This window comes from Lytechinus pictus, chromosome 3, assembly GCF_037042905.1.
Source record: "Lytechinus pictus isolate F3 Inbred chromosome 3, Lp3.0, whole genome shotgun sequence".
Lineage (NCBI taxonomy): Eukaryota > Metazoa > Echinodermata > Echinoidea > Temnopleuroida > Toxopneustidae > Lytechinus > Lytechinus pictus.
This window is the reverse complement of record NC_087247.1, coordinates 73,921,604-73,936,124: the sequence shown is the minus strand read 5'-3', so window position 1 is coordinate 73,936,124 and position 14,521 is coordinate 73,921,604.

Below are 14,521 nucleotides of genomic sequence, written 5' to 3'. Positions count from 1 at the left end.
GAAAGAAATGAAAAAAAAATCACAAGAAATAATTGTTTTATTGGTGAAAATTCTTCCAAAAATACAACTTAACCACTTGACTGCTATAGGCTGTAATGCGCACTGACCCCCCTGGTGCTACTGAATGGGACTAACAATAAGTTAGATCTATTTGGGACTACAACCGACAGCAACTTTGGGGAAAAAATTCTAAATAGTCACATCACTTTCCTCATCACTATTTCCAACATCCATTGATAAAATCATCCTCCCCTTCTGACCCAGATCTTTCACTAAATTTATCACTCCTATTGTCAAAAGTTTCTTCAAAATCCTTCTGATTCACTTCTCCACTGCGAGTCGCCATTTTGAACTGAGCGTCGTACACTTTCACTATGGCAGAGTGAATACAAACATTTATAAATCACTGCAAAAGTTTCGATAACTTTTTTGGAATGGCGCCATCTGGTGTCCATAGTCAGAAATTTGATATACACACGCTGTTTTCATTGTAGGGGCTTTAACAGCGCGGTGCTGACGCCTCAAACAGAAGATAGGCCTCGCACAAATCGTACGCTCGCCCAGCACGTAATATTACGTGCTACGCAGTCAAGTGGTTAACAGTCAGTCCGCAAGCCCCTGTGTTAATGAGCAAATGAGCAAGATTTATCCAAGTCCTCTCGTGGCTGAATTCATGTCCCTGCAAAATCTCGTGAATTGTGAGACTTTCTATCTCAAAGAATTTAACCACTTTCTCCTTGAGTAATATTGATTATTTTTGTACCATGGGCAAGAGTAAATGTTACCCTTTTATATTGGTCATTGCTTTTGAATGAAATATTTTGATAAATAAGTGAATTTTTTACCTGAAAAGATGCATCAAACAGAATTTTCTTCCTCTGTTTTCACTTGCAAATTGTGCAACATTTTGTGTTTTAGGCACCAACATTATTTATATCATCAGAAAGCTCAAACTCTATACTTTCAATGTCACTCTTGATATGTGGCATCTTTTAGATGGGTCAGCAGCCAGTTATTTCCATCAAGATGTAAGACGAGATTTCTGAAATTTCTGAGTGACATAAAATCCAGAGTTCTGATTGGCTGAATACTGTTTTCAAAACAAACAGGCGCGGGTAATTTGAAGAGATTACCACATGGTGAGTGTGACCTTGCAGAGGCCCAGTGTGGGGAACATTGGAATTTGCGTGGGTGTGTGGTCTATGACCAATCAGAGCGCAGCATTCTTGTTTTTGAGCTGCAAAATGTACTTGTCCTATGAAAAGCTGGCTGCTGACCCATCTAAAACACATCTTCTTATAAAAATTATATCATATTAAAGCTTAGATCTTCAGCTTTATCATGATTTAAAAATCATTTGTGCCTAAACAGAAATTAAGTGTGAAAACAACAACTTTTGTTGCATGAAAAAAAATATTTTGTTTCATGTTTTAGATCAAAAGTTTTTCCTATATTACAACATTCTTTTAAAAATCCAAACACATGACCTAAAAGAATGATTCTTCTTCTTTACAAAGATACCAAAAACATGAAATTTGGTCAATATTTAGAGCAGCAATGGCCGAATTAAAATATTAAAATCATTAACTATGCAAAAACCCTCTTGTCATGAATATCACTTGGATAAAAGAAGCTACTTTTTCAGGGCTTGCGGACTGACTGGTTAACAAATAAAATAATATTATTGAATCATAAAATGCAAATAAAGAGCCAGTTCACCATTTCCAAACGAAATACTTATGTCCTTATTATAACATTGAAGAGAAACCCCCGTTTCTTCCAATTCATCAATGTTGGGGTCTTTGGGAAGGGATTAAGATGGAATGTCAAAAATTTGTTGAATGTAATCTCTAATAAAACCATTAAACCATCATGGGGTAAAAAAGATAATAATATTGGAGGGGTATTTGCCATATGGACATACAGTTGCGTAACTACGGGGGACATGGGGGGCACATCCCCCCCCCCCATCGGCTGACCAAAAAAAAACGGGGAAAGGGGGAAAAGGAGAAAAGAGGGAGAAAGGAAGAGAAACGTAGTGGGAAAGAAGAAAATATTATTCATTAGAATGTTATATTATATTATAACTATATGTTAAGTTACATTACATAAGAAACATTTTTATCATAACTTTATGAAACATAATGTGCCCAGGGCCTACGTCTTCATTGTTCCTGGTGCTCGCATTGTCTGTTTAACGAGATATATAATCCTGTTGTACTAAAAAATCCCGTTTTCAAGTCAATATAAACCAAATATATTGCCCAGCACTTGAGTTATCATTGTTTTATTTAGTGACATATGCTTCTTTTTCATGACTCAAAAGTGATTGCCCCATGTTAAGGTCTTCGTATATATGAAACATTTCCTGTCCGTGATTACGTTCGCATTAGTGGATTCGTGAGATATGTCTGCTCTTCATGAATTCCTAAAATCAGTCCTTAAAATGTTCCTTCTTCTGATCTGAATATCAAAAATTTTCAGCTCGCGCTTCGCGCTCGCATTGTTAAGCGAGACAGGTACCTATCATGATTACACAAATTTGATTATAATGTCCCTTTTTAGGTGTGAATATAAAAAAAATTCAGCTCGCGCTTCGCGCTCGCATTATTTGATCAGTGAGATACATATCCGTTTAATGACATTGTCCTTAAAATGTCTCTATTAGGTCACTCACTCAGTCATTAAAAAATTTTGCTGGTGCCCCCCCCCCCCCATGCCGTGACCCACGGTCGCCACTGTGGACATATCAATGACAATTCCTTGCATATCTAAAAACATGATTGCAAAAAAATGCCAAAATATTTCAGTCATCCCCCCCACCCATCAACACGGATTTACGCCAGTGCACACTACTATTATGGTTTAGTACGGCCCCGCACCTTCCACACCTCGCGCAAATCGGACTCTAAACACGTAGTGTTGGGGCAAAAAGGACATCCTTTATAAAACATTTTGATTTTATTTTATCATCCCCGCATATTTGACCCTAAACACATATATTTTTCCGAGCGAAATAGATACCCTTTTTGTCTCACGTGCATAGCAGAGTGAGACTATAGGCGCCGCTTTTCCGACGGCGGCGGCGGCGTCAACACCAAATCTTAACCTGAGGTTAAGTTTTTGAAATGACAGCATAACTTAGAAAGTATATGGACCTAGTTCATGAAACTAGGCCATAAGGTTAATCAAGTATTACTGAACATCCTGCCTGAGTTTCATGTCACATGACCAAGGTCAAAGGTCATTTAGGGTCAATGAACTTTGGCCGAATTGGGGGTATCTGTTGAATTACCATCATAACTTTGAAAGTTTATGGATCTGATTCATGAAACTTGGACATAATAGTAATCAAGTATTACTGAACATCCTGTGCGAGTTTCAGGTCACATGATCAAGGTCAAAGGTCATTTAGGGTCAATGAACTTTGGCCAAATTGGGGTATTTGTTGAATTACAGCCATAAATTTGAAAGTGTGTTGGTCTAGTTCATAAAACTTGGACATAATAGTAATCAAGTATCACTGAACATCCTGTGCGAGTTTCAGGTCACATGATCAAGGTCAAAGGTCATGTAAGGTCAAAGAACTTTGGCCACGTTGGGGGTATTTGTTGAATTGCCATCATATCTCTATAAGTGTATTGGTCTAGTTCATAAAACGTGGAAATAAGAGTAAACAAGTATCACTGAACATCTTGTGCGAGTTATAGTAGTTTTCAAAATCAGCACTGCTGCTATATTGAATCGCGTGATGCAGGTGAGACGGCCAGAGGCATTCCACTTGTTTCAATATTTTTGTGTTTTTGACACCCTTATCACGTTACGTACGTAACGTGCCCTATCTTGAAAAAGACATCCTTTTTACGTGTTTTTTTGGTCGCGCTTGGTATCCACTTGTCAATGTAAGTGGCCCCCCCGGGGGATGAATATAATTTTAGATCACTAGGCAAAGGTCAAAGGTCATTTAGGGGTGGGCAAAAAATTAAGTCTTTACTTAGAGGGCTACTTTTCACAACCTACTGCCTGAATCTGCTATATTGGGTAATCTTTAACACTGCAGCTAGTGAATGCTGATTTTCCAGGGTTGATATTTAATTTCCAGGGATCTTCTGAGCATTTTAGGTGCAATTAGCCCCTAAGGCCCAGTGTAATTTTCCCTGTTTGGGGGGGGGGGATTGGTATCAACTTAACCAATAAAAGGGGAATCCAACCCAAATAAAAACTTGTTTTATAAGAAAAAGAAAAATCAGACAAGTTTATAGGTTAAAGTTTGAACAATAATGGACAAACAACAAGAAAGTTATGATTTTTTTAAGTTGTAAATATTGGTAATCACTATACCCATGGAGACTTCAAATTGGCCGCATATGGAATGTCACAGTGATGTAAGGCAAGGACTACTCTTCCATGTACTCCAATACATATTGTGGCTAAAATGTCATTTTCCCAAAAAGTTTTATTTCAAATTATATTTTTCTTTCATGAGGACATAAAACAATATACTACCTGGATTATATTTAGATTACTGCCCCAGGGGAATGGGTACTATTAAAGGAGAAAACCACAAATCCCTGATAATAAAGTACATGGCCTATGGGAAAGTTGTCCTTGCCCCTTGTCATAATTTACTTACCCAGTTGCCAATTTGAAATCTACATACTATTAGTGATCTCATACCCCTTTCATAAACCCAATAAAACCCAATTATGCGGCTAATAGCAGCATAATTTGGTCGTAAAATCAGAGGAGGACAAGAGTTATCCGCATTATTCTGATGCTGCTATTATCCACAAAATAGCGGCATCGGGACAAGATTTTGAGTTTATGAACGTATTTCCAAATAATGCGGATAATTGCCATGGTGCGGTCACAAGGTCACCCTTTTCCAACACAACCGCATCGGAGGGGGGGTGTCCAGTTGTCATGACGATTATCCGCCTTTTTCAGGACGGGCGCTCGTGAAAATAATGCGGATAATTTTCGGAGTTTGTGAACGCAATTTTTATTGAATTATCCGCATTACTCTTAGGCGGCTAATTGGAGGATAGGTTTTATTGGGTTTATGAAAGGGGTATCAATTTCAAAGCAGCTATAACTTTCTTATTCCTTGTCCGATTTCTTTCAAACTTTCGCCATTCTGTTTAATTTATTTTTCTCCTTCCCAACACAACATTTTATGGCAAAGGCTGGATTCCCCTTTAATAAGATGTTAATCTATCAGGTAGTTGTGAAGTCATAAAACTTGGATTTAATAGCTGTCGAGTATCAGCTTTGTTCACTGGGTCAATGATCATTTAAATCAATTAGTTTAGATAAGAACTGATATTTACAGGTATATCATTGTATTTAAAAAATCATAAAATTAAGTGAAACTTTTGTGAGACGATGATTTGATATCACAGAACATATTTCCAAGTTAAGATCAAAGATCATTTGAGGTCAATGAACCTCGGGGTTTTGTAATGAAAAAAAATCCTCAATTAAACAAAGCCATCAAATATGGTTTCACGTTCCATAGCTTATATAAGGATAGTCCAGTATCATTAACATGTATGTTTTTTTCTGTTTTTTTTGGGGGGGGGAATATTTTCAGGTCATTTTCAGGTCAAAACTTAGATGAAAATTGATGTACTCTATAATCTTTTCATAATATAAATACATGCAAGTTATTATACCCATTCATTTCCTTATTCCTTGAAGCTTGTACTATAATATGTTATGAAATAAATATAAATTTCCAAAGTCATGGTTGATTGTTATTTGAGGTCAACAAGCTTAGGATTTGTTGTCAATAAATGAATGTGTTTTTTATGCCCCCGGCCGCAGACGAAGTCCGGAGGGGGAATAAAGCGTTGCCTCTGTCCGTCCGTCCCCCCCCCCCACTTGGTTTCCGCGCAATAACTCGAAAAATATTTAATGGATTTTAAAAATTTGGGGTAAGTAGATGACACCAAAATACATGCTAAGTTCAAATTCAGAGTCCGCAGGTCAAAGGTCAAAGCTCATTTAATATGTGAGTTGGTTTCCGCATAACTTATGAAATATTCAACAGATTAAAAAAAATTTGGGTGTGTAGGTAGATGACACCAAAATACGAGCAAAGTTTTAATTCGGAGTCCGCAGGTCAAAGGTCACAGCTCATTAAATATGCGAGTTGGTTTCCGCATTCATAACTTATGATATATTCAACAGATTTTTAAAAAATTGGGTGTGTAGGTAGATGACACCAAAATACAGGCTTAGTTCGAATTCCGAGTCCGCAGGTCAAAGGTCACAGCTCATAGATATGCGAGTTGGTTTCCGCATGATAACTTATGAAATATTCATCAGATTTTTTAAAAATTGGGTGTGTAGGTAGATGACACCAAAATACAGGCTAAGTTCGAATTCGGAGTCCGCAGGTCAAAGGTCACAGCTCATTAAATATGTGAGTTGGTTTCCGCGTGATAACTTATGAAATATTCAACGGATTTAAAAAAATTTGGGTGTGTAGGTAGATGACACCAAAATACAGACTGAGTTCGAATTCAGAGTCCGCATTTCAAAGGTCACAGCATATTAAATTTGCGAGTTGGTTTACGCATATTAACTTTATATGAAATATTCAACAGATTTTTAAAAATTGGGTGTGTAGGTAGATGACACCAAAAAAAGGCTAAGTTCGAATTGTGAGTCCGCAGGTCAAAGGTCACAGCTCATTAGATATGCGAGTTGGTTTCCGCATGATAACTTATGAAATATTCAACAGATTTTTTAAAAAATTGGGTGTGTAGATAGATGACACCAAAATACACGCTAAGTTCGAATTTGGAGTCTGCAGGTCAAAGGTCACAGCTCATTGAATATGCGAGTTGGTTTCCGCGTGATAACTTATGAAATATTCAACGGATTTAAAAGAATTTGGGTGTGTAGGTAGATGACACCAAAATACTGGCTGAGTTCGAATTCGGAGTCCACATTTCAAAGGTCACAGCTCATTGAATATACGAGTTGGTTTCCACATTATAACACTAAAATACAGGTCTCATCAAATTACCTGACTGTCATATCTTCTTTCAGAGATTATTTTGGAAAGGGTAAATCTTTAGGTCAAAGGTCTAAATTTGTTCATTATATATATGCATATTGGTTTCTGCACGATATCAAGTTCAATCATATTGAATGAATTTCTGATCGCGTAAGCGGGGGCATCTGTGTCCTTTTGACACATCAAATTTCTAGTTTTTCTTCTCTCTCTCTCTCTCTCTCTTTGAAATATTATTCATCTTTAGTTGGTTTCACTACTGCTACATGTATATTGAATGCACAATGCAGGCGAAACTGCCAGTTGCTGTCCACATAGTTCATCTGTATAATTGTCTGGTGTGTGGATGCTCAATAATCTCAAAGGAAAATTAAACCTTTGGAACAAGATAGCTTGTGTGAAAACAGAAAAATCAAAGAAACGGATCAATGAAAGTTTGAGAAAAATTGGACAAATAATTTAAGAAAGTTATGAACATTTGAAGTTTAGAACTTTAGATCATTGTAATGTAGATCCTCCAATTGGCAATGCGTCAAAGATGTGTGATGTCACATGTGAACAACTTTCCCATGACTTTTGTATATATTGCTCTGAAACTGCCTCTTTTATCACATACAGTATTATTTGTATGGGAGGGCATACAGCTTTTCAATGAATACATCAAAGATAAAGAGTTGTATCGCCGTAAGAAAGAGCAAAAAGATAAATTTTTGGGGTATTTTACATGTACAAAAGGGAAAGTTCACATGTGACATCACACATCTCTGTCGCATTGCCAATTAGAGGATCTCCATAGTATTAGTGATCGAAATATTAAAATGCCCATAACTTTCTCACTATTGGTCTGATTTTTCTAAAACTTTCTTTGATCTTATTCTTTGATTTTTTCTCTTCCCACACAAACCCACTTGTTCCTAAGGTTTCATTTCCCTTTAAGTTTCTCTCTAACATATATTCTTATATTGTTTTGATTTTTTTATTCTGCGTCACCCTGTGTCATGTATCATCTTGTGTAAAAGCTAACCTTAACCTGTTTATTAGGTTACAATCAACTATGCATCTGCTGTGTCTGTATAAGTATTTCTTAATAATCCATGGACCTGTAACATGCATTCTAATTTATTGCGTGTATCACCCATAAACTGATGTTTGCTTTTATTTTCATGTACATTTTGTGTGTAAGATTAAATTTAAAACCTGTAGCTCGATTTACATTTTTTACAAAGATATTCATGTCTATTTTCACCTTCAGTGATATTTTTAGTTAGGTTCAGGTAAATATGTATGGAGCTAGGAAATGAAGACTTTGAAAGGAAAGATTTATAGAGATGTTAAGATGCATGTATCTATGGCTGAAGAGCACTATTCATGAAATGATTTTGTCGTACCATTATTATTTACATCAATAACTGGGATATACTCATTTGATTTGCTAGTTCATTACGATTAACTTGCACGCCGAATAAAAGTACACAATTTTTCCTGCGCGCGCGCAGCATCTCCCTACGCACGCACTATCCCAAGATCATCACGCAAATAGGCGTCCATTTCCTCTTTTACTTTCGCCTGCCGCCGTGATCAGACGTTAGCTAAGTACACTCCCACTTTACTTCTTAAAAGTGTCCGTTGTTTACATATTTATCTATGTATTTACAGCCTATTTCAATCCTTTGCCTTTCGGATTTAGATTGATTTCATTTATATCCTACTGCATGGAGCTTTCGTGTTATTATTCACGTTTTTCTTTAAATAAACTTGTGAGTTCCGAACCGTCAGTTTCGTTTTCTCACAGACGGGTTGCTTCCGCTTCCCTTCCCCATAGCTCCGCGCACTCCTCCTGCGTGCCGCAGGCATTGATACGACGCTCCCTTCTCTTTATAATCCTTCTTAATTCTTTATTATTCTTGACTTGCACCTTTGCCTCGTCTTGAATTGAATTTATTTTATTTCCTCCCCACAGCTTAGGCTATGGGACAGGTAGGAGCGTCGTCCTTGTTTGTTCTCAAACTTGTTTTCAACTTGTTCTTTTGTGAGTCGGTTGATTGTCTCAATCAATCTTTTGTTCTTGTTTGATCAATTGATTGATTGATTAATTAATTAATTAATTAATTGTTTAATTAACCAATTGGTTAATTGTTTAATTATTAATTAATTTTAATAATTATTTTTGTATTGAAATTTTTTTTTATAGACTTATTGTCTTAAAAAAAAATTTCTCTTAAAATTTTAGGGAAGCCCCCTGTTATCTATTAGCGTCCATTAAAAAAGTTTTCGCTAATGAGTTTTCGGCTTTCCAGTTTAAGGGAAGTAAGTTTTTACTTCTTCCTTTCAGATCAGCTCCTTTACTTATTTCTTTTGACCCTTGTCAAAAAAAAAAAAAAAAAACTTGTTTTTTTTTCTTAGCTGATCCTGCTCTTCGTCCTTGGACTTAGATGTTTCTGTTTTTAATTAATTAACGTCATGTGTACGTGTAATTGATTTTAAAAATAAAAAAATAAAAATAAAAAAAAAATTTAGTTTTTTTTTCTCACTTCAGCTTCTTAACTTTGTTTGATCTCATGTTTAAGAAGTCGGTCCTGTTCTTTCCGAAGTTATTAATTTTATTATTAATATTTTCTGAAAAGGATCTTGCTTTGTCACCTTTCTTGCCCACCCACCCCTCCGCCCCCTCTCTGTTTTCGACCCTCCTTTTGTTCTTTCAGGCTAAGAACTTACCAGGTAGATGAGCTCTTTTGACTCATCTCCTGATGACTCCAAACCTGCCGCTGGGAGAGAACCAGACATACCAGGTATTTTGTTCCCGTGATCAGCGGCGGTGAGTATGAGGGCTAGAGAGTGAGACCCTTTGCGATGGGCTCTATAAAGGGTGGAACCGTGGAGTTGCGTCCACGTGCCTTGGAAAAAGGAGTGTGGAACCGTGGAGTTGCGTCCACGTGCCCAAGAGGGTGGAACCGTGGAACCGCGCCCACGTGCCCGAGCGTTTTAGGGTGGAACCGTGGCGCAGCAGCCACGTGCCTGAAAGGTGATAGCCAAGGCTCCCTCGACGGGACCTGAACCTATTTTGGGGAGTGTTGTACTAGTATAGAAAACTTCACTCCTCCAGGGCTGCTTTACCCACCGGCTATCGGGTCCAACAAGTCCGGGTTAAGAGCATGGGACTCTTTTCCCGGCACCGACTAGGCTCGATGCTTTGTCAGTCTCCTTCAGGGAGCATTAGCAAAGGGCTACCAGCCCCTAGTCGCTAGAGACACATGAGCTCGACTCCGTCAATCTCACGATTATCTGATCAGGGTGGAACCGTGGAATCGCGTCCACGTGCCCTTAAAGGTGGAACCGTGGAATTAGCGTTCATGTGCCTAAACGGCTTGATCAGATTTGGGTGACTTTTCTCATGCGAGATATCACGTCCCCCCTGTCTCTTGTGCCCTCTTCTGCCGCCCGGCGGGGGCCGCATAGAAGAGGAAGAAGAAGAAATTCTAGGTTGCTAACCCCGCTTCACGGGCAGACCCTTTCTTTCTAATTCTTGTGCCGATGGCCAGGCGTCGTAACTTCATGTTACAACAGAACGCCCTCGAGCATCACAGATTTTTATCCTCATGCTCTCTGTCAGCTAAAACCGCCGTGTCAAACACCGGGCAGGTCAAGCAGACATTCGCCATCTCACACCTCGGAGAGTCACCGGCAATTTCATGATTCCCCGGCTCACGCACCTGCAAGGGAAATTCCCGCTAATACACAGGTGTTATCGACATAAGGGCATCGCCCCCCATTATGTCACCAGACTCCCGATAATTGTGGGTCAGGCGTCGCAACTCTCATGTTGCTTCACACGCCCACGAACAGTGCGGGTAAATTCCCCCACGCTTCATGTCAGCTTCAGCCGCCGTGTCAAGCACCGGGCAGGTCAAGTAGACATTCGCCATCTCACACCTCGGAGAGTCACCGGCAATTTCATGATTCGCCGGCTCACGCACCTGCAAGGGAAATTCCCGCTAATACACAGGTGTTATCGACATACGGGCATCGCCCCCCATTATGTCACCAGACTCCCGATAATTGTGGGTCAGGCGTCGCAACTCTCATGTTGCTTCACACGCCCACGAGCAGTGCGGGTAAATTCCCCCACGCTTCATGTCAGCTTCAGCCGCCGTGCTAAGCACCATGCGGTTCAAGCAGTCACCTGCCCTCTCACGCCGGGCTTTTATTGAAACGCTGTTCACCTACACGGTGACCCCGTTTCTATGCAGGTGCTTCCAACATACGGCTTTCAAGCCAACATGTCGGCAAGCTCTCGGTGACCGACGGCTGGACGTTGCATCCTTACAGGTTGCATCAACACGTCCCAAGCATTACGGGTTTATACCCTCGTGTTCTCCGTCATTATAGACCGCCGCTACGCGACGGCCGGGCTTATCAACAGCCTCGCACCAGCCACCGGCCCTTTTCTTTGAAATTGTCGGCCCTTTCACCCGCACAGGTGTTTGCACGATATGCACAGGTGCTGCTGACGTATGGGTCTCACCCAACAAGTCGGCAAGCCCCCGTATGTCGCTGGTTGGACGCTGCAGCCGCTTGGCTGCTTTCTGTCGGTCTTATTGCCGGTGTCGGGCATTGAGCGGATTGAGTCTCTCCCGCCAGCCCGCACTCCGGGAAGCCGTCGGCGAGTTCACCTGCATGGGTATCCCCCATTAATATGCAGGTACTCCCGAATTCGCCCTCTACGTCAAGCTTCACAGTTTGACCGAGCATCGCTTACGGCAACGGCTCTTTCAGCGGTAACTCTCTCCATTCTACCCCCTAGGCGGGCCTGTAGATTGGAGGTAAGAATTTCTAACATACCGCATGCCTTCCTTCTCTCATGAGAATGTTTGGCTGTTTTTGAGAGGGCAACCTATCACGCCCGCGGACCATCCGCCCAGGCGACAGGACCGTCAGCTTTTGGCCTGAACCTCACTTTCTATACGAAAGTAAGGGTGCCCTGTCTTTACTTTTAACTCCTTCTCTTCCTTGTAAGGTTAGTACAGATACCCGTCCTCCAGCGATCGCCGCTGTAGTGAGGGCGACTCCGATATTAGCATCATCACCGCTCAGCGGTATGTCTCACTATCTCGTAGCTCTGCCGAGCTTATGAGCATAAATATCGGATCTGAATGTAACGGCGATTAATAGTTCTCCTATACTTAATAATCGCTATGCCTTCACCACCCGGTGCATTATGGTTATTTTGTAACCTATTTGTCTCGTATTCGGGCGGCTCGTGCGAGCCCTGCCCGAGCTGCCATCATCGGTCGTCCCCCCGGACCCCGCCGGCAGCACCCGCACCGAACGCCCGGAGGGAATCGGCTATTTATATGCCAGATACCCCTCCTGTTGACATTCACAACTTGTTCCCCGAGTCTTTCCCGGTCGGGTAAGCATCATCTCGGTGGAAAGAAACAGCCATATATCTCTTTAGATTGTTGGCTGTGTACGTGCGTTCAGGCTTGTTTCAAGCCCCAGGTTTTTTCTGTCGGCATTTCTATGCCTACTTCCTGGGCGCACCAACCGTGCCGGGTCGGCGAGTTCACACCAAACTGTCCGCCACCAGGCCATCGGTCGAGCTCAAACAGTCTATCCGATAGACTGCCCTCTATGTGGGTCAAGCTTTCGGGCGTCTCCGCCGCTTCCTCGTGTGAAGTGGGCTACGGTTGATGCATTTACCGTGCCCGTGTGTCGAGTTGTCTTCTTTTATAGAAGCTTTTTCACTCGGCACACTTGAGTCGCCTCGCAGGCTGCTTTCATCCTCCTTCCATGCTATGTATGTGACCATGATCACTGCGTGACGGAGGATGATGTAATCGTGGTGGATATACATTTATGTATAAAATGTATACGTGTGTGTATGCATACTTATGCCTGTCTAACCACGATCACCACGACCCGCTTTCTCTCGGGCCGACTGGATGAGTCCCTCCATGAAAGTGATTTACTTCACTGGAGTTCTTCTTTTTAGAAGCTTAGATTCTCATCCCCCGCTGCTTAGGGCGTCATTTTTGCCGCCCCCCGCAGCTTCTCGGAACTCCTTTTCTTACCGATATCGGACTGTTCCATGCTGTTCCAACCGGCGCCGGCGGTGCTTGCCCTTGCGATCACCAGAGAAACCAGGCCTTGTGGCTGTTTTCGTAAACAACTGGTTCTCATCGCAGACTGAGGGAAATATTGGTAATTATTTTCCTCAAGTCGCCTTTCTCCTCCGCTTGTTTCGTCAAGCGAGGACTTAGACACTCTTAGCCAGTTTCCGTCCCTAACCTTGATAGGACAGGGCCGTTGTTACCTCACTCGATTCCGTCGGGAACGTAACTGTTGAGGTATCATGTCTGGCGTTGTCTGTTGGTTCAGAACATCTTGACCGACATCTCTTTATCATCGTTTACACGTAAGATCATGACAGAGACATGGTTCGCCAGCTCACCTCTGGCGTACGCTTGCTGCGACTAGGGATTGCTCCGCTCAGCGGACATCCATCGCAGCCTAGCCTTACGGGCCCTCTCGGCGATGGTGGCTTCAGCCAAACCACCGCCCACCTCTCCCGCCGCGGGCACTGCACCCTCGGGCGGGTGTTTTATTTAGTACGGGAAAAAAGGGATCCGCTGTCTATCACACTTATTATGTCGTGATGCGTGCCGCGTTTTTCTCCGACACGCCCGTTTGAGCTGCTTTGACCAGACTGTTCTATTCTACATAGACAGCAGGTCCGTGGCATTTTCTTATTAACAGGATGGCACTCAGTCGCTTTTCTCGACACATTGACTGCCTTACGAGTGGTTTACTTCAACCTTACTCTCTGTCGTTCCATGTCCTTATCGGATCGCTGGAAACGTCCTGCCACAGCTCTCTATCAGAATTCTGCAGATGTTCTGCCCTCACGCATTTGAGACAGATATCGAATTCTGGACGCCTTCTCCCACGCAGGGGCTTCTGAGATATCTCGCATTCCTTACGTTTGCATGGTTGCGGCTTGGCTTAAATTATTAAGCCGGTTACTTGACCGTGGCTTTTATTAGTCCTGCTGTCGCCTTCTCAGATTGATTGATTGATCACTTACTGAACCGTACAAGTTTCAGTCTTCCGATCACGATTCTTTCGAAATTTTCAACAAAATCGGATCGTTTTTTGATCATCGGCAATTATCATCCCTCCTGTTACGGATGATTAATACTTTCAATCCGAATCTTACAACCTCTTAAGTTCTTCTCAAACGTTGAGCTTGTATGGCTTAGTCCGTCATGGCACCTGTCGGTCGTTCTTGACGCTTGACTAACTCCCTCTTGGGTCGGTTTTCAGGGTATCTTTTGTCTGTCTATCAGTCGAGATCCCTCCTGTAACTGTTCATATATAACCATTTACAGTACAAAGCTTTGCATACTTATGCATCGCTCCCGGACCGTTGCCGGGATTGGCTTAGATTAGGTGTGACTTCTAACCCTCGTCTTTGTTTGCCATTCTTCAGACAATTCC